This window comes from Capricornis sumatraensis, chromosome 13 (genome assembly GCF_032405125.1).
Source record: "Capricornis sumatraensis isolate serow.1 chromosome 13, serow.2, whole genome shotgun sequence".
NCBI classification, from domain to species: domain Eukaryota; kingdom Metazoa; phylum Chordata; class Mammalia; order Artiodactyla; family Bovidae; genus Capricornis; species Capricornis sumatraensis.
In genome coordinates, this window is record NC_091081.1 from 23,426,420 (window position 1) to 23,446,485 (window position 20,066).

A 20,066-nucleotide genomic window follows, 5' to 3' on the forward strand; every position below is an offset into this window, starting at 1 on the left:
GCTTTGCATTTGCTGTGAACTCATTTTTAAGATTCCCAGTCTATCAGGACAAAAGGCTTCCTATCTAGAAAATCTTGTGATTAAGCCTGGCACAACCTTTTTTTTTCCCTACAGTGTTTTGCCTGACACCAAAGATGACATCTGAAGTAATTTTACATTTAAAGAAAAGAAAACGATAACCTGTAAGAGGAAAATTTCTCCAATCTAAAAAGAAAATACTTTTCTACCAAGAGTTTTTATATATAGCTAAAAGCTATATATAGCACATAAAATAATCAGAACAAAAGATAATATTTCAAAATGAAAAACCAAATCACATCAATATGTCCAACTGACACTAAAATGAGCTCAAAATTAAATTCCAGATTTAAGAATTTCAATGATTGGATAGGATACTGGACATACCCACTATTGACTTGAAGGAAATCTTGTATCAGTAATGATGTTTCCCAGGGTTTTTTTAGTATTTTTTCCTTTTTTTTTTTTTTTTAAAAAAAACCTATTACTTGCTGCCACAGTTCACCATGATGAAGCTTTACAGACACAAACAGTAAACACATCATGTTTTGGGTTGTTGGTTTTATAGTATACTAACTATATCATAGAGTTTATTCAGAAGTATGTGGTGACTGAATTATCTGCACAGTTCTCTCATGGACTTCATATCTCAAGGGGGTACAACAGGCTTCCTTAAGCTACTGGGAAAAATAAAGACACAGAAAACTTTGGGTAATATGTTTACACCCTGAGCTGCAAGAGATTCAGATAGCTAAATAAACAGGATAAGTATGTGTAAGAGTTAAACGGATAGACACATATCCTAACTTCATATGAAAGAGTGTGGCACAGCTCAGCAGGGCGACATCCACTGTAGTAAACAATGTTCTTGTGTGTAACAAGAAAATCATTCAGTGTCTTCCAATATAATGCCATGATACTGTACAGAACTACCCTGTGGAAAGTTGGAGAAATTATCCAGACTCAAGTGTACTGTAATAGCGAAATGAACAGAAGTCAAGAATCTGCTAATAACTAGAGTTGCAAATAAAATGAGAACAGAAATATGGTTTAGACAACAGGAAGAAACGTCAGCCATGTGAGAATATGAACCACCTAGCAGTAATGAAAAAAGAAACTACTGGCAGCTTCCATTCAGAGGAAAGCTGAACAGAACTGAAAGCCATTATAGCTACTCAGTTCTGAAGGGACTATGGAACCCATGGGCATATAGGTACATGTATTTAATTCACCTTGTTTTCTAAGTAACTAGATGATGTGTAACACCAGAATATTGCCTCAAATACTTTTACAGTCTACATGTTGACAATTCATCAATAAAGAGGGCTTCACTGGTGGCTCAGAGAGTAAAGAATCTGTTTGCAATGCCATAGACCCAGGTTCGATCCCTGGTAGGGAAGACCCCCAGAGAAGGGAATGGCTACCCACGCCAGTATTCTTGCCTGGAGAATTCCATGGACAGAGGGGCCTGGCAGGCTACAGTCCATGGGGTCACAAAGAAGATAAAGAAGACTAGTAAAATTCTTATTCCTCTGAGAATACAATCAACAATAAACTTTATTTGAAAGAATAATTCTAAATATAGTCCTAGTATTCAATAACTGTCAATCCCTCTTAAATGTAGTTATCTCCTTAAAAACAAAATATTCTAACACATGTGACAAAAACTAAACATCTGAATAACCTTTCCTCTGACTTTCATATATGCACAGATCTAGATTTCTCCTTTTCTTGATAACACTTCCTCAACTTCTATGGTAAGCTTCTCAGTTAGTCAGACTATGCAACTAATTAGGTTTCTCAGTGTTATATAATTGACACTTCTAACTCTACACTTTATCTGTATATTATTTGTCAATTCTTATGTCTTCAATTTTGTTACCATCTGATGGCCAATGACTCTCATATTTGCACTCCAATCATGTTGCTTATTTAATGCATATATATAGAGAGACGCTAGAATATATGAGTAATTTGGCATCTTGGATAATTTGGATTCACAGGAATTTCCAACTTTTGAATATTCAAATATTTGAAAACATGAATTATTAATCTCTTTCTGCAAAACTTTCTTCACAGTCTTTGTCACATTATTAAAGGGTATTTCCTAGCCTAGCCTTTTCCCTCTTTATCATTCTCTGTGCTCAGTTCACTATCAAATCTGGATTCTACTTCCAAAAGTATATATGTGCTTCTCTTCATTTTCATTGTCACCATCTTAATTCCATCCATCACGTTTCTTACCTGGATCACCACAAAGGACTTCCAACTGGTCTTCCTGCTTCTTCATTATTTTCACACTAATTCTTTCCCGTGCATATACTAATGTGACTTTCCCCGGACCTCACCTGGACCATGTCACTCTTCAGTACAAAATCCTTCCAGACTCCACTGTATTCTGATCAATATCTAAAATCCTCAACACAATTTAGAAAGTCTTTTCAGATTCATCTGATGCCACAGTTCTTCCATCTTCACCACTGATCTGCATTTCCATCTGTTTCTCAACTCTGATTCATTCAGTGCCTCTCAGTTCCTCAAGTATTCAGTTTCCTCTAACCAAATTATTCTTATTTCCTGTTTATGATTCTAATAACTCTTAGTGTCTACCATGTCATATATTCCTCTGAGAGTAGTTCTCTGAGTACCTAACCAAAATTAGGATCCCTAGTATACTTTCCCATTGCATATAGTGCTTTCTTAGAATACTTTCATGCTATATAATCATATATTGGAGTAATTATGTTTTTCTTTCCCTTACATCCAGGAGAATGGGGTCAAAAAGTTTTTTTTTAAATATTATATATTCAGTATGCAGTCAATAAATAGCTCATATTAAATAAAATCTAGGCTTTATTCTGCTCTATTCCAATATGAAATATTCATAATAACACTGATACAAGTTGTTTCCCTCAAAATGCTTTCTGTTAAATTTATACAGTCACCATGACTTATAAATTTGTACACAACTGCTAAAAAATGTTTGATGAATAATCTTTCTTGTTCCATGAAGTACTTCTTGAAAAATCCCAGTCATAGGAATCAAGAGTACTGGCTCACATATTGCTTAGAAGTCACTTTACACACACACACACACACACACACACACACACACACACACACACACACATATATATATGTTATTTTCCCTTAATTTGAATGTAAAATCTTTGAGGACTTTTCTCTATATACGTAAATTATACTGCTTATTTTTAAGCAGGTAGACTCTCTGTACTGCCAGATTTATTTTTGTATTTATAGTTATATGGGCCTGGTATGTGATATGTCATTAAATTGGTAGAATCATATGTATTTTCCAAAGTTTTCTTAGCAAATAGATCATTAGGGTTGCAGAAGATGGGATACCCTAGAAAAATATTTACAAAGGACAAAAAAAAAAAAAAACAACTATGCATTATTAGCAGCTTCCCAGGTGGCTCAGTGGATAAAGAGTCCACCTAGCAAAGCAGGAGACGCAAGCTTGATCCCTGGGCTGGGAAGATCTCCTGGAGGAGGGCATGGCAACCCACTCTAGTACTCTTGCCTGGAGACTCCCATGGACAGAGGAGCCTCACAAGCTACAGTCCATAGGGTAGAAAGGAGTGAGATATGACTGAAGCGACTGAGTACACGCGTGCATACAGTATTGCCATAGCCTCTTGTTTCAGAAACTAAAGTAAAACAAGTTGATTATAAGAAGATATTATTCTAGAGAGTTGGAAGATTTTGTAATTTTGAGTCATGTTTTGCTTTTATTCCCACTGATTCTGGTGCAATTTTGCAATTTTGCAATTTTCTCAAGTTAGGTTTTCTATTAAAAGACTGGAACTGTACCTCACCTCCTTTGACCAGTAACTTGCTCCCCCTGGTGGTCTTGTTAAGTTTAAACTGTTAACAAAAGAGAAATATTAAATTTATAATTTTTCTTTCCTTAATGTTTTGGTAGGCTGACATCTCAGCACCTATTTCTAGGGGAGTAGGAGATGTCCCTAACCTTATTGGTAAGAAATGCTATTCAGTGGTTTTGAGGGATCATTCCAATATATTTATTTCAAAAAATTTCTCATTATAGTCCCCAAACCAAACAATTTTTATGAGTTAACATTAAGAACCATGGTGACAAGATAATAATTATAAGCTTATTTAAAGATCTACAAGATGGACCAATATCTAGGAATGCTGAAGTGGGTGGGGGAACAAGGTAGGCAAAGATTTCTTGCCTGGGAAAAACCTTTCATCTGACACTATAACATTATTTCCTATTTCACTGAATATCATTATGACTTCAGAAGTTTCTTTTGAAATCACTGAATATTTCTGACATAAAAGAGATACAGGTTGAAAAGGAATTCGATTAAGGAAAGTAGCACTTCCTCGAATCCAGTCTTCCAAAATAAGGTAGAGCATTAAAAATAAATGGCCACATTTCTAAAAATCATTAAAAAATAAATGGTCTTTTTAAATTTGACATCACATAAATACTTCAAATGTTTAATGGTAGCAGTGTACAAGCTAAATTCTGAGTCAAACGCTGAAACAGTATATTTGTGTCAAAATGTCATATTTGCTTCCAGTTTAAGAAGCCTTCAGTGAAATGCTCTCAGAGCAAAGGGGAGGGGAGCTGTCTTCAGCTGAATATATACATGCTCCCAAGCTGTACTTGAAATGTTTTACTCTGAGCTCTTCATGCTGAAGAAGGCATTCAGAGGGAAATCTACAATATTTTTTCCTCAGATGTCTTATCGTGAAGACTTCGCATTTTTTAAGCCTCCCTATCTGTCAGAGCCCAATAAAAAGATGGATTCACTCCAGTACGTTTTGAAAAAGCTACTGGCTATTAAGAATAATGAATGAAAAGAGAAAACAGAAAGAGCGCTGAGAACTAGGTGGGGTTGTGAGTTGAGAATTTACATCTGAAGCATAAAGACTTTTAGAAATTTTCTGGCTTAACAATATCGTTTACATAACAAATACTTAAGATTTAGAACTCCTTGAAATCATAAGGATTTAGGAGATTTTAGGAATTTTTCATTCAACCACTATTCAGTCCAGATTTATAGTAATGCTACTGGATTTACCCCATCAACATTAGCTGCTTATGGATGAGTAGGTACTGTAACTGTGCAGAAATAATAACTAGTAACTGCAGCATATTTAGAACCCCCTGGAGAAATCATCTGTGACACTCTTTTGTAAGATCAGGGCATCTATGAAGCTTTTCTGTATTGATTTTGAGATACTGGAGAATCTGAAAGAGGGTTAAACCTTTTCCATTTATGGTAGTCCTAATCTTAACAGAGGGCCAGCTGGTCCCCTATAAAGCCCTCTGATACATTTGCTATGAGGCTTTATTGTACATAGGTCTCTTAAGCCAATTAAAACTTGACATTCTTTACACCCTGCAATTAAAATGCAGATGAAAGGATGAGTTTTATTTTCAAAAATAGATTATATAGGTTAATTAAAATGAAAACTTAACTAGACCCTAGGTTTACAAATAAATATTGTTTTCAAAGAACCTACTAACATGGCAGAATATGAGTTCTGAGCCTATGCTCTACATACTAGAGCATATCAAAGCAAGGGAAGGAGATTCCGGAGACTGAAAACTGTAATTATTAGATAAACTCTTTAAAGTAATGGTATAGAGAAAGCAGTTCACCAGTTTCTATTGGAAATCAACTTTTCTATGGTTTTATTTTGCTTCAGACTTGGAAAATGCTAGCTTTAAAAAGCACATAGCCTTCAGATGGTATGGATAATGAAAATCATCACAATGGATGCATTTATTAAAACCATAAACTTTTGTGCACTTATTCAATTTTCATCTGCCCACCTAAGTAATTAAAGGGGAGCTTCTGGACACACAAGAGACATTAGGGTCACAATTTAAACATATAACCTCCTTCTCTCAGAGGAAAGGTGAACAAAGCTAAGAAAAGCAAACACTTTAGAAATGACCTTGCATTATTCTTGGTGCTATTGCAAGAAGATGCAATTCTAAGGGCGATGATGGAAAGGAATAAAATGCAACATTCATTTTCCACACTGAAAAGCCAAATAATGCTTGTTATTGGTTTTTCTAAGGAAGTACTTTCTAGTGCTTGCCACTTAATCATAGTTGAACTCCTTGCACATACAAAACACAGTGTCATATTTACTTTTTAGCCATTAGAGAGAGAAATACCATGTAGACCTTAAAAAGCAGCAAAGATAAAGAAGCAATTATATAATATTTGTGGCAGGAGAAATAAAATATTCTGAGATACCATAGATCAAACAATAATTATCTTAAAAACTTACAAGACACCAAATGGAAAATTTGGGGCATAGAATTATCATGGGGCTAGAAAAGGGTCATTTTAGCTACCTTGAAACTTAAACTATTTCCATAATATAAATTAGGCCTTTAGAAACTGAATGTGGGAGTTGAACCAGCATCCACAGCATGATATAGCACCCTGGAACATCTCATTAAATACTTCAAATTGATGAAGTGCTTTAACATCTTTATGTTTTTATTTACTGATTTAAATTCAGTCCTACAAAACAGAAAATGAGACAGAGTAGAGCTAAGGGCCTAAAAGAGAGCTTGAAGGGAGGAGACATTTTACCAGAGTCTTTAGAATATATCTGTTTCTTATGCAAGTCATTTCAGCAGGCTTCCGGGGCACGGCTTTTCTCAAAAGAAAATGAAGACTCTAAATTTTCCTCTCATTTAGACATTTATCCCTTCATTTCTTATGCCTTTTTAAGAACCAAATACCTACTTTCTCTTACCTTTATTCTACAATTTGGATATAGCAAGATATTAAAGTCCCAAGCTAATACAATCTGTGTTCCTTTTTTGCTTATAAAAAATAACGTGAATTTTTCAAAGATAATTGCTTATCATTTTCTTTATATTCTCAGTGCATCAGTCATTCTTTAGTGTTTAAGTTATTTTGTTCACACATACACACACTCATATTTTTTAAAATCTTTTACTTTCTGGAGGTTTCTCCCAAGCCTTATAAACATTTATAAGCATCCCAAGAGTCTTTACTCTCAAGTATGTGGTTATTGGCTCTCTTTCTAAGACTCAAATCATTTCTTTGAATCTTTAATTCACTCTCTTTTCCTCCTCCTAATTTTAATCATGTGGTTCCAGAATCGTGTGGTTCTTTTGCTATGGGGCATCAGATCTCGCCAGCTGTGGGGTCTCTGCATGGCAAGCTAATAGACCCTAGTTATTTAGGAAATTCAGCCCTTTCATCAACTCTGAGGACATAACGGGATCTCAAAGGCCCAGTTTAGAGCATTCTTAAACTGCAGAAAGGCAATGATTGTGCCCATGGAGCTAGATCACACCCTTGCACTCCCTAGCTGCTAGTCAAGTCCTTTAAAGACACAGATGGGCAGCAACACAGAGTGTTACCAGGGCATAATCTACCAGCCCTGGAAACAAGCAAGCCACCCCTTTGGGATAACCAGAGACTGTTGCCACTGAGCCAGTTTGGCTTCCCCTCATTTACTTTCTCTCCTTTTGGACTGCATATCCTGTTCTCAGAAACAGTTTGTTGCTCTTTCAAACACTGTTTCAGTCCGCCCCAGGGAAGATTCCCTATTTATATCTTGCTCCAGCCTTATGGAAATCTATTTTCCATGGTTACCAGCTACCATTTCAATAGGGAGTCAGGAATCGATACCACAGATTATTACTCTAAAAACTAGCTTAGTTCCCTGGCTTCTTCTGAAGGAGTACACGTTTTATCCATCCACCAAACACTGACACAATTACAAAGAAGGGATATGTCCCAAGAACTAAATTGTCTTTCCTCTCTAACCTTAGTCTAGAATTTTCCAGGAGCATTGTATTGAAGTCTCCCTACCAATCTGCTGGAACTCTGAAGAACAGCCCATTTTGCCTATATCATGGATTATATGACTCTACCCTGGTGGTTCTGATGGTAAAGAGTCTGCCTGCAATGCAAGAGACCCAGATTCGATTCCTGGGTTGGGAAGATACCCTGGAGAAGGGAATCACTACCCATTCCAGTATTCCTGCTTGGAAAATTTCATGGACAAAGGAGCTTGGTGGGCTACAGTCCATGGGATTGCAAAGAGTCTGACACAGCTGAGTCACTTTCACGCTTTTACCTGGAACTTGGCCCTATCGAAAATGCTGAAATAACTTAACAACAGATACATGGCACTTTAAGATACAGCAAAACACCATTCTTAGCATCTGGTCACCCTTGATCAGAACCCAGAGTGTTCTGTTTACTCTTGTTTCCATACAGTTTCATGCTTTACTGTTCTACTTAGACATCACTGATCTTCTCCTAAAACTTTAAAAATCCCTGTTCCAAGGTAAGCAAAACAAAGCAAAGCAAAAAAAAAAAAAAAGCCCTTCATCAAACTGCCCCCTAAGTTCCTCCCTTTTCCTGAAAATAGTCTTCCTTCTTTCCCCTAAGCTTGCTGCTGCTGCTGCTAAGTCACTTCAGTCGTGTCCGACTCTATGCAACCTCACAGACGGCAGCCCATCAGGCTCCCCCATCCCTGGGATTCTCCAGGAAAGAACACTGGAGTGGGTTGCCATTTCCTTCTCCAATGCATGAAAGTGAAAAGGGAAAGTGAAGTCATTCAGTCATCTGACTCTCCGCGACCCCATGGACTGCAGCCCACCAGGCTCCTCCGCCCATGGGATTTTCCAGGCAAGAGTACTGGCGTGGGGTGCCATTGCCTTCTCCTACCCACTAAGCCTAGGTCTCTGAAATGAAGACAATGAAGTCACAGGGTCAGGGAATTCATGAATCAGAAAAGATGTCAGCATTCTGCTAGTCCTCAGCTCCACCCCATCCAAAGCCTGACACCAGAACTGTTTCTCTTTCAACCTCATGGAGAGAGCCTGCCTCCTTTGATATCATGCCACTCAATTCTGTGATCCAGAATCATGCACCAGCCTCTGGGTCACTTTTCCATGTTTATCAAAAGATTCAGCACCATGCTTGTGGCCTTCCCCTTCACTCAAATTCTTGTCAAAACTCTCCCATGCAGGTGACTAGTTCAAGTGCTTGCTTCAAAGTTTCTAGAGTTTTTTGACTCTGAAAAACTTTACATTCACCTTGTCTCAAGCCCTCAAACCCAAAACTACACATGTGTTGTGTGCTTAGTCACTCAGTAATGTCTGATTCCTTCTGACCCCACGTACTGCAGCCTACCAGGCTCCTCTGTCCATGAGGATTCTCCAGGCAAGAATACTGGAGTGAGTTGCCATGCCTTCTTCCAGGGGATCTTCCCAACTCAGGGATCAAACTCAGGTCTCCCACCTTGCAGACGGATTCTCTACTGACTGAGCCACCAGGGAACCCCAAGAATCCTGGAGTGGGTAGCATATCCCTTCTTGAGGCAAATTCCTGACCCAGGAATCAAACCCAGGTCTCCTGCATTGCAGGCATATTCTTTACCAGCTGAGCTACCAGGGAAGCCCAAAACTACACCTGGGAACTATTCCATCTCTGAAGTTTTCAACTGTAAATTCTCATTTGTTCTAATACCTATCCTTCCATGTTCTCGCATGTTTCTTCCTACTACAACTATAACTGAAGCCCACAGACCTCTAGTTGCTTGTCTCCCTACCTTTCCTCAATAAGTGAACAAACTCCATATTCCTTCGTATCCAGTCTAGAGACACCAACTTGAATGCATCTCTTGTTGACATCAGCTTTCTTTCTCTTTAACCTCCTGCCAGCCCTGCTCTGAAATAAAGGTCCAACCTGGATCTGGAACATCATACTTCCTCTACTCTCACACCCAAGCTGCTAAAATCAGATCAGAGACTATCACAGAGCTGTGTGCATCAGGCCACAACAAAGTCCAAGTCTCCAACCTCAGCTGGGTACCTTACATTGCCTGGCAGTCTTTCTAATTAGTACCACGTTACAAGCACCAGCTATTATAAGAATTCTCAATCCTTGTATCCTGACACATCCCCATGCATTTTTAAATTAATTTTTATGAAAACATAAAATGATATAACAAAAAATGCACATAAGTTTACATCTTGAAGGATTTTCAAAAATTTCATACACCTGTGTAAGCTGGCAGCCTAACCAGGGAACCAAATATCATCAGTAACCTGGAAGCCTTGCTAGGCTCTTTAGTGTTCCAGTTGCCTGACTTCAAACAATACAGGTTATTTTGCTTTAAAATAATGTCCCTTTTCCCTTGTTCCTTTGTCGTCTTCTTTTTTAACTGGATATACCATAGTATGTTTATCTATTATCATACAGGCAGACATTTGGTATGATTCTATTTTGGAGATATTAAAAATAATGTTGTTATAAACATTCTAGTACATTTTTGGGGTGAACACTTGTGTACTTCTGATGGATAGATACAGAGGGGTAGAATTATTAGACTATATGGCCTATTTTCAGCTCTATTGAAAGTGCCAAACAACTTTTCAAATTGAGTGCACCATTCTACACTTGTATGGAGACCTTGATCTCATGAACTATATTTTAGTAAGAGAACACAAGGAAAAGCATGTGCTAGGCAAAAAGAAAAGAAAAATCACTCCGGATGGTGACTGCAGCCATGAAACTGAAAGACACTTGCTCCTTGGAAGAAAAGCTATGACCAACCTAGACAACATATTAAAAAGAAAAGACATTACTTTTCCAACAAAGTCCATCCAGTCAAAGCTACGGTTTTTCCAGTAGTCATGTATGGATGTGAGAGCTGGACTATAAAGAATGCTGAGGGCTGAAAAATTGATGTTTTTGACCTGTAGTGTTGGAGAAGACTTTTGAGAGTCCCTTGGACTGCAAGGAGATTCAATCAGTCAATCCTAAAGGAAATCAGTCCTGAATATTCATTGGAAGGACTGATGCTGAAGCTCAAACTCCAATACTTTGGCCACCTGATGCAAAGAACTGACTCATTTGAAAACACCCAGATTCTGGGAAAGACTGAAGGCAGGAGGATAAAGGGATGACAGAGGATGAGATTCTTGGATGGCAACACTGACTCAATGGAAAGGAGTTTGAGTAAGCTCCAGGAGTTGGTGATGGACAGGGAAGCCTGGAGTGCTGCAGTCGCAAAGAGTCGGACATGACTGAGTGACTGAACTGAACTGAAGAGAACACAAATTACAAAAAAAGTAAAGAAATAAATGAAATAATTACTGGTTGTGGTAAGTGCTATGAAGGACATAAACAAGTAGTGAGATTTATAGTGCTTGGAAGATTAAAAGTAAGCTACTTGTGTGGTTAGGAAAGAGCATTCTCATGCAATCACATTTGAGTTTAGACTTATCAGGAAGAACCATAAGTTCCTAGGACCATAGGGACAGCCAGGAAAAGCATATGCTAGGCAAAAAGAAAAGAAAATATAAAAGCCCTCAGACAAGCAAGTTGTGTATGTTCATGGTACACAAAAAAGGCAAGAGACTCATTTGGCTGAGAGATAATAAAAGAAGAAGAAGAAAGGGAGAACATACATTCTGAGGTGAGTTAGGAAAGATGAACAAAATCAACTCATGGATGGTCTTCTAGGCCATTGGCTAGAGTTTGCTTTTAACTTTACACTCAGTGGAACTCTCCAGGAAGTTTGAAGCTGGGCATGAGTTTGTGTTTAGTGGGTAGGGGGAGGTGGCAAGTGGAGTGGGGAGAAATGACACAATCTGATAACTCTTCATTCTGGCAGCCACATGGAAGAATAAACTTTTTACTGACAAGAGTGGGAACTGGAACATCCATTAATAAGGCGATTTTGTGTCTTTAATGGAGTCAAATTTTTTGTCTAATCCTTCACCTAAGCATGGGCTTCCCGGGTGGCTCAGGGCTAAAGAATCTGCTTGCCAATGGAGGAGACAGAGGTTCAATCCCTAGGTGAAGAAGATGCCCTGCAGGAAGAAATGTCAACCAGCTCTGGTATTCTTGCCTGGAAAGTCCCATGGACTGAATAGCCTGGCAGGCTACAGTCCATAGGGTCACAAAGAGTCAGACATAACTGAGTGACTGAGCACCAATGAGGTGTGAATAGCATCTTTTATCAATATCAAAAATGCTTTGTTTAAGTTAGGAAGCTAAGCATACGGTCACTCTAACCATTAAGGAACTACTCATGTATAAAATAAGTATATATAACATAATAAGCAGGAGTATAAAAGACAGAGGGGCTTCTCTGGTGGCTTGGTCATAAAGAACCTGCCTGTCGATGTAGGAGATGTGGGTTCAAACTCTGGGTGGAGAAGATCTCCTGCACGAGGAAACGGCAACCCTCTCCAGTAGTCTTGCCTGGAAAATCCCAGGTACAGAGAAGCCTGGCGGGCTACAGTCCATGGTGTCACACAGAGTTGGACATTCCTTAGCAACTAAACAATAACATGGACGATACATACTGTTGGCCTAAATTGGGAAAGTAAGGAGTGATTCAATTCAAGACCTATTTTGAAGGTAGTATTAAAGGATGCATTTATGGATTGCACGTGGGAGGTAAGGGAAAGGCACAGATCGAGGGCAAATTCCAGATATTTGTCCGAAATTAGTGAGGGTACCATTTCTTAGATAGGGACATCTGAAGTAAAAATAGGCTCTTGGTAAAGAAAGACAAATCTACTCAACTGACTGAGGAATAAGAACAGGAGAGATGGAAGAAAAAAACTGAAGGTAAAATCGCCAAAATAGATATTTACTCATTTTCTTCCTCCATTAGTAGAACTGTCTTTAACCTGAAGTATAATCCTTCCACTTATTCTCTAAATCCTCTCTCTCAATTTTTTAAAAAAACTTTTCATTTTGCATTGGGGTAAAGCCAACTAACAAACAATATTGGGATAGTTTCAAGTTGAAGAGACTCAACCATACATATACATGTATCCATTCTCCTCCAAACTTCTCTCCCATCCAGGCTGCCACATAACATCGAGCAGAGTTCCATGTGCTATATATACACTAGGTCCTTATTCTTTTTCTTCTTAATTTGCCTCACACTCTCAGTTATCCCCACTTAAATGTAATCTTCAGCATCTTATTTACTTTCTGAAAAATCTATAGATGTGAACAACTATCAACAATCTTAAAAAATAAATACTGAGTAAGCCAACCCCCAACACTCCATGAATCCCATATCCTTTCCTCACTACCACACTTCCTGGAACTTTCAGAGCCAAGTTTCCTAAAGTGGTAATCTACAGTCAAGATCACTCTTTATTTGATTCTCATTTTCATGAAATCACCGGTACTATGATTTCCATTCTCATCACTTTTATTAAAATCTCCCATCAATTACCTCCATGGCCCAAATGAGTGACTACTTCTTCATTTATCTGACTTTAAGAATCTTTTATCACTTTTTGGATACTGCCTCTTACATTTTTCCTGTGAAGTGGCTCAGTCGTGTCTGACTCTTTGCAACCCCATGGACTCTAGCCTACCAGGCTCCTCAGTCCATGGAATTTTCCAGGCAAGAGTACTGGAGTGGGTTGTCATTTTCTTCTCCAGGGGATCTTCCTGACCCAGGAATTGAACCCAGGTCTCCTGCATTGCAGGCAGACACTTTACCATCTGAGCTCATTTTTCCTACCTTTCCATAAAATATTCTTTAATTTTAATATATCCTTTAATTTTAGAAATATATTTAGTCCAATTTTCTTATCATTTTAAAAGATATTTCTCCAAAAGATTCCATTCAGTTCATATACTCACCTCAATGTTTCATAGATGGGAAAACAAAGCAAAGCTTATCTAATTATATACTTGAAACGTGTGAAATTTACTGTAAATAAATCTAATTAAAAATATGTCCCTTAGTTTGAATGAATCTTGGCAGAAATTGATAAAAAGAGAAGACTTGTTCCCATAACACTCTTGCTATGGTGGATATTTTCTGATCTATAGTGAGACATACACACCTGCCATGGGTGTTCAATCATATATAGCAAGCTATTAATTGTTCAGATGTGGATAATATGTTCCTAAAGGCAAAATTCAATGAAATTAACTTGAGTTAATTTTCAGGTATGAATCTAGTTATGATTTTTCAGATATGAGTCTGGTATGAAGCTTGCTCAATGGGTAATATTTTTTCTCATGCCTCGGGTATAGATCTCATGTTTTGTCTGAAAACTGTCTCCTATCTTGTATAAGAGGAACAAAGATTGAGTTAGCTAGCTCTATTTTCTCTCTGGGCCTCCAACATTACCATAATTTATTTCCACAATATTACAATATTCTACAGAGTGCATGCTCAGTTGCTAAATTGTGTGTGATTCTTTGTGACCTCATGGGCTATAGCCCACCTGGCTCCTCTGTCCATGGGACAACCCACTCCGCTAGGCAAGAATACTGGAGTGGGTTGCCACTTCCTGCTCCAGGGGATCTTCTCCAGGGATCAAATCTGCATCTCCTGCTTTGCAGGTGGATTCTTTACCACTGAACCACCTGGCAAGCTACATTCTAGAGGGTATTGCATGATAAAGTGATATAGTTTCTATAGCACCAGTCTCCTGCCTATGGAGAACAGGCCCTCCCACCAAGACTCAGTTTTTCCCTTCAAGGATCACTCTCTGAAACTCCAAATCACTTTGTTAGTCAGCAATCATTAAGCCTAGGGTTTCATCATTACTGTGGTAGTTTCCAGACAGATAGCCCCAGATACTACCTTTGCTAAACTTTTTAGGATAAAACAATCTTTTCGCAGTTGCAGAGGTCCTACATCCCCTTGCTAGGTGGGATACTAGTATTCTGAGAATGCAACCTGTGGGATAGAGCAAATGCATCTCCTTTGCTCAACCCTGACCTAAAATAAGGGGGCTTCCCAGGTGGTGCTGCTAGTAAAGAACCTGCCTGCCAGTGCAGGGAGACATAAGATACATGAGTTCCATCCCTGGGTCAAGAAGATCCCCTGGAGGAGGAAATAGCAACCCACTCCAGTATTCTTGCCTGGAGAATCCCATGGACAGAGGAGCCTGGCGGACTACAGCCCATAAGGTCACAAAGAGTTGGACACGACGAAAGCAACTTAGCATGCATACATGACCTAAAATAAACCCTGGAACATAGTCTCCGAGAGCTGCCACTCTCAAATGCTCTGTAATATCCAGTTAACGCCGGTCAAGACTAAAGGGATGGAGTTGTTATCAGTCCACACTTAGAAGAATAGTCCATACATATACTTCTGCTCATTACCTATGGTGAGCCATTTCAGCAGTAAAAACTAACGTTTAGAAATAGGGTATCAGATTTAGCTGTCAGGTTTTAATTGGAATTGTCCCTGGGAATTTTTCCCTAGAATTTGGATATAATAGGCTAAGCTTTCCAAATTGATCTCAGTGTTATTATGAAAATGTTTGGGGGGTGAGGCAAAGTCAATACTGGAGTGCTATTAGTCAATAATTCAGGATCATTGTCAGACATTCCCTGTCTCTTATCTGATGCTTTAGATTTATTTTTTTTAAAAAAAGAAAAATATTAATATTATCCTCAACCAAGGATTATTCTTCAGGGTTCATTTTGAGCCAGGTATTAATTTTCACAAGTTTAATGTAGTAAAAATGACATAATATAATTCATATAATAAATTAATGAGACACATGTAAACTATACAGCCTTACAAAATGCTGAATGCAAACATCCACTTGGTTTTGTGCAGACTACACTATTCTCCCAAATACCTTACGGATTCTTCAGAGAAATAGGAAATATGACATAAGGACCCAGTGAAGACTCTAGTACATATTCATGTTTTAAACATCAAGACAATTATTACTTCATCTTCAGGAAAAATATAAATGTCATTGCTAATAGTTTCTTCTCAACTCTTCAATGGACTATCCATGAATTAATAGTGCACTCATCCCAATTTAAATACAGTTGATTTACACATGAGTGCTCAAACCATAATTACTGCTCATCCTATCTTCTTGATATTTTAACTCTGCAGGCAAGATCTCTTTCCACCAATAATATGTATTTATTTTAAACACAATTAAGTAAAACATTATATCTCTTCCTTTTCTTAGTCTATATATCTAACTACATGCACCTCACTAAGATCTTGAAAAATCCGCAACTTTTTTTATGTAAAAAAGACAATTTTTTATTTTTACCTTTCGCTATGACTGTTTAATTACTATATTCAGTATTAATGAATGAAGATAAGTTTAATTTAGGAAATCTTGAAATCAAACACTAATATACAAGAAGTATTGACAGCCAACAACACAGGCCTCCAGCTACTCTTATTTGATGAACACCCACTTGGTTTCGCCTTTGATAGCAAACTATCCATCTATATGCTCAAGAGATGCAATGATTGTTGTTTCACTACCATTATCTAAAGGAATAAAATATGAATCCCATTTTTATATATTCCTGCCCTCTAAGAACATTAATATTTAAACATTATTAAATATTCAATAGTTTAATTTCATCGTTAGATATTTAGAAAAAGTCACTGCATCTTAGACATGCAGAGTATTGAATAGACAGTACCTGTAAAGGCATTATCTATGAACAGAGCAAAATAATCTAAAATTGAACTCCTGCCAGTTCAGCAGTAATTGCAAGAGTGAAACATGGAATTAATTTCATTTATTTAATAAGTGGCCACTATGTTTAGAACAGGCTAGAGGATGCTGTTATAAATCATGAAGCTGATTAAAAACAGAAGTATATGATAAGGATAAGCACTAAATACAAAGATGAGGGAAGATAAATGTTCAAAAATAAAGGGAATAGGGAGGTGCACTGAGAAGATTAGAGGGAATAAACAAATATTCCTTTACTCAGTAAATAAAACTCTGGAGTTCAGAACTCAGCTTGTCACAGAAAACCTATCATCTTGCTTACTTTTCTAAAATTCTAATTTGTGACTCTTGGATTGTCAAATTTTTTAGAATATATGGCAACTTCTACATAATGTTCAACACATTTTTATTAAATAATATGAATAAATGAGAAAAAATGGGTATCTGGTATAATGTACACAATTTTTGTTTTGCAGTGCCTAATATAAACTTACATTACCTCTTTTGCTACTGTACAAAATATTAAGATTATACTAACATAATTCTACACAGTCTCTCAGACTATGAGAAAAAATTGTTTTAAGACGTTTAACTATACAGTTGGTGTTATTACTTATGAAGTAACATGGTTAATATTAGGGTTAATGTTGTGCGTGAGTGCTAAGTTGCTTCAGTCATGTTTGACTCTTTGTGACCCTATGAACTATAGCCCACCAGGCTCCTCTGTCCATGGGATTCTCCAGGCAAGAGTACTGGAGTGGGTTGCCATTTCCTTCTCCAGGGGGATCTTCCCCACCCAGGGATTGAACCCAGGTCTCCTGCATTCCAGGCAGATGCTTTAACCTCTGAGCCACCAGGGAAGCAAACAGCCCCCAAGCAGGCCTTAAATCACTTATGCTTTACTAACGTTTTTTCTGATTAAAGAATTAACTTAATGGTAATTTTTGAAAATTAGAATATTCTACAGAGTATAAAGAATAAGTTTACCCATAATCATGATTAATATTTTGGTGGGTTTCAAGCATGTCTTCTCTTAGACATACACATCTGTCACAAGATATTATATTTTTTCATTACATTCAATATGGAGTTGCATACTACCTTTTATCTCTTAATCTCTGTGTTATAAATATTTCTCCATTCATTATATATTTCCTAAAACTATGGCTTGAACATTTTTTATAATATTCCATTATATAGCTTAGTAATTTATAAAGTCTTTCTCAAATTTGTGGATATTTAGACTATACCTGAGAAAAATCCACATATTTTGAAAAATTCCTATACATAGAATTTCTTGTCCTAAAGTTATTTCAGTCTCTTAATACAATTTTCCAACTGTGCTTACAGAAATGTTTTTATGTCCCAGCTGGTATTTCACTATAAATAGTCTTAAACACACTAAATATAATGCTACTAACTGTTACTTCATGGGAGATGAAAGAGTAGTATATATTACTTTTATTTTCCTTATAAACTACTAATATGCTTTTACATGTTTGTATTTATAGATAGCTACTAAGTTATACTGTATGTTCTTTAATTTCTACTGCTGTCATTATTTTCTAACTGATTTTAAGAACATATGCCTTTACAAAAGGATGATAATGCTATATTTACTATGTGGATTTTGAATATCCTCTTATTTTTTTCTGATGTTTTGAAACTCAATTTTTATTTATTGATTTTTTAAATTAATTTATTTAATCAGAGGCTAATTACTTTATAATAGTTTGGTGGTTTTGCCATACATTAACATGAATCAGGTACGGGTATACATGTGTCCCCCATCCCGGATCCCCCTCCCTCCTCCCTCCCCTTCCCATCTGTCCTGGCTGTCCTAGTGCCCTGGCTTTCAGTGCCCTATTTCATGCATCTAACTTGAACTGAGCATCTATTTCACATATGATAACAACATCTTTCAATGCTATTCTCTCAAATTATCCCACCCTCACCTTCTCAAACAGAGTCCAAAGGTCTATTATTTACATCTGTGTCTCTTTTGCTATCTCACATATAGGGTCATCATTACCATCTTTCTAAATTCCATATATGCATTAATATACTGTATTGGTGTTTCTCTTTCTGACTTACTTCACTCTATTTAATAGGCTCCAGTTTCATTGACCTCATTAGAACTGATTCAAAGGTATTCTTTTTAATGGCTGAGTAATATTCCATTATGTATATGTACCACAGCTTTTTTATCCATTCATCTGCCTATGGACACCTAGATTGCTTCTATGTCCTAGCTATTGTAAACAGTGCTGTGATGAACACTGGGGTACACGTGTCTCTTTCAATTCTGGTTTCCTCAGTGTGTATGCCTAGCAGTGGGATTGCTGGGTTATAAGGCAGTTTTATTTCCAGTTTTTTAAGAAATCTCCACACTTTCTTCACAATGTCTATACTACTTTGCATTCACACCAACAGTGTAAGAGGGTTCCCTTTTCTCCACATCCTCACCAGCATTTATTGTTTATAGACTTTTGGATAGCAGCCATTCTGACTGGTGTGAGATGGTACCTCATTGTGGTCTTGATTTGCATTTCTTGATAATGAGTGATGTTGAGCATCTTTTCATGTGCCTGTTAGCCATCTGTATGTCTTCTTTGGAGAAATGTCTATTTAGTTCTTTGGCCCATTTTTTGATTGGGTCATTTATTTTTCTGGTATTGAGCCACATGAGCTGCCTGTATATTTTTAGGTTAATTCTTTGTCAGTTGCTTCATTTGCTATTATATTCTCCCATTCTGAAGGCTGTCTTTTCACTTCGCTTATAGTTTCCTTCATTGTGCACAAGCTTTTAAGTTTAATTAGGTCCCATTTGTTTAATTTTGATTTTCTTTCCATTACTCTGGGAGATGGGTCACAGAGGATCTTGCTGTGATTTATATCAGAGAATGTTTTGCCTATGTTTTCCCATAGGAGTTTTGTAGTGTCCAGTCTTATATCTAGATCTTTAATCCATTTTGAGTTTATTTTTGTGTATGGTGTTAGAAAGTGTTCTAGTTTCATTCTTTTACAGGTGGTTGACCAATTTTCCAGCACCACTTGTTGAAGAGATTGTCTTTTCTCCATTGTATATTCTTGCCTCCTTTGTCAAAGATAAGGTGCCCACAGGTACATGGAATTATCTATGGGCTTTCTATTTTGCTCTACTGATCTATATTTCTGTCTTTGTGCCAGTGACATACTGTCTTGATGACAGTAGCTTTGTAGTATAGTCTGAAGTCAGGCAGATTGGTTCCTCCAGTTCCATTCTTCTTTCTCAAGATTGCTTTGGCTATTCAAGGTTTTTTGTATTTCCATACTAATTTTGAAATTATTTGTTCTAGTTTTGTGAAAAATACCATTGGTAGGTTGATAGGGGTTGCACTGAATCTATAGATTGCTTTGGGTAGTATACTCATTTTCACCATATTGATTCTTCCAATCCATTAACATGGTATATTTTCCGTCTATTTATGTCATCTTTGATTTCTTTCATCAGTGTTTTTATAGTTTTCTGTATATAGGTCTTCTGTTTCTT

General features: G+C 37.2%; 1 non-coding gene across 1 annotated transcript; it reads right to left on the reverse strand.

Annotated features, from left to right (window-relative positions):
- Window positions 1–17,322: 17,322 nt before the first annotated feature.
- TRNAS-GGA (transfer RNA serine (anticodon GGA)) lies at window positions 17,323–17,394 on the reverse strand. Its single transcript has one exon. It is a non-coding gene; the product is annotated as a tRNA-Ser (tRNA).
- Window positions 17,395–20,066: the final 2,672 nt, after the last annotated feature.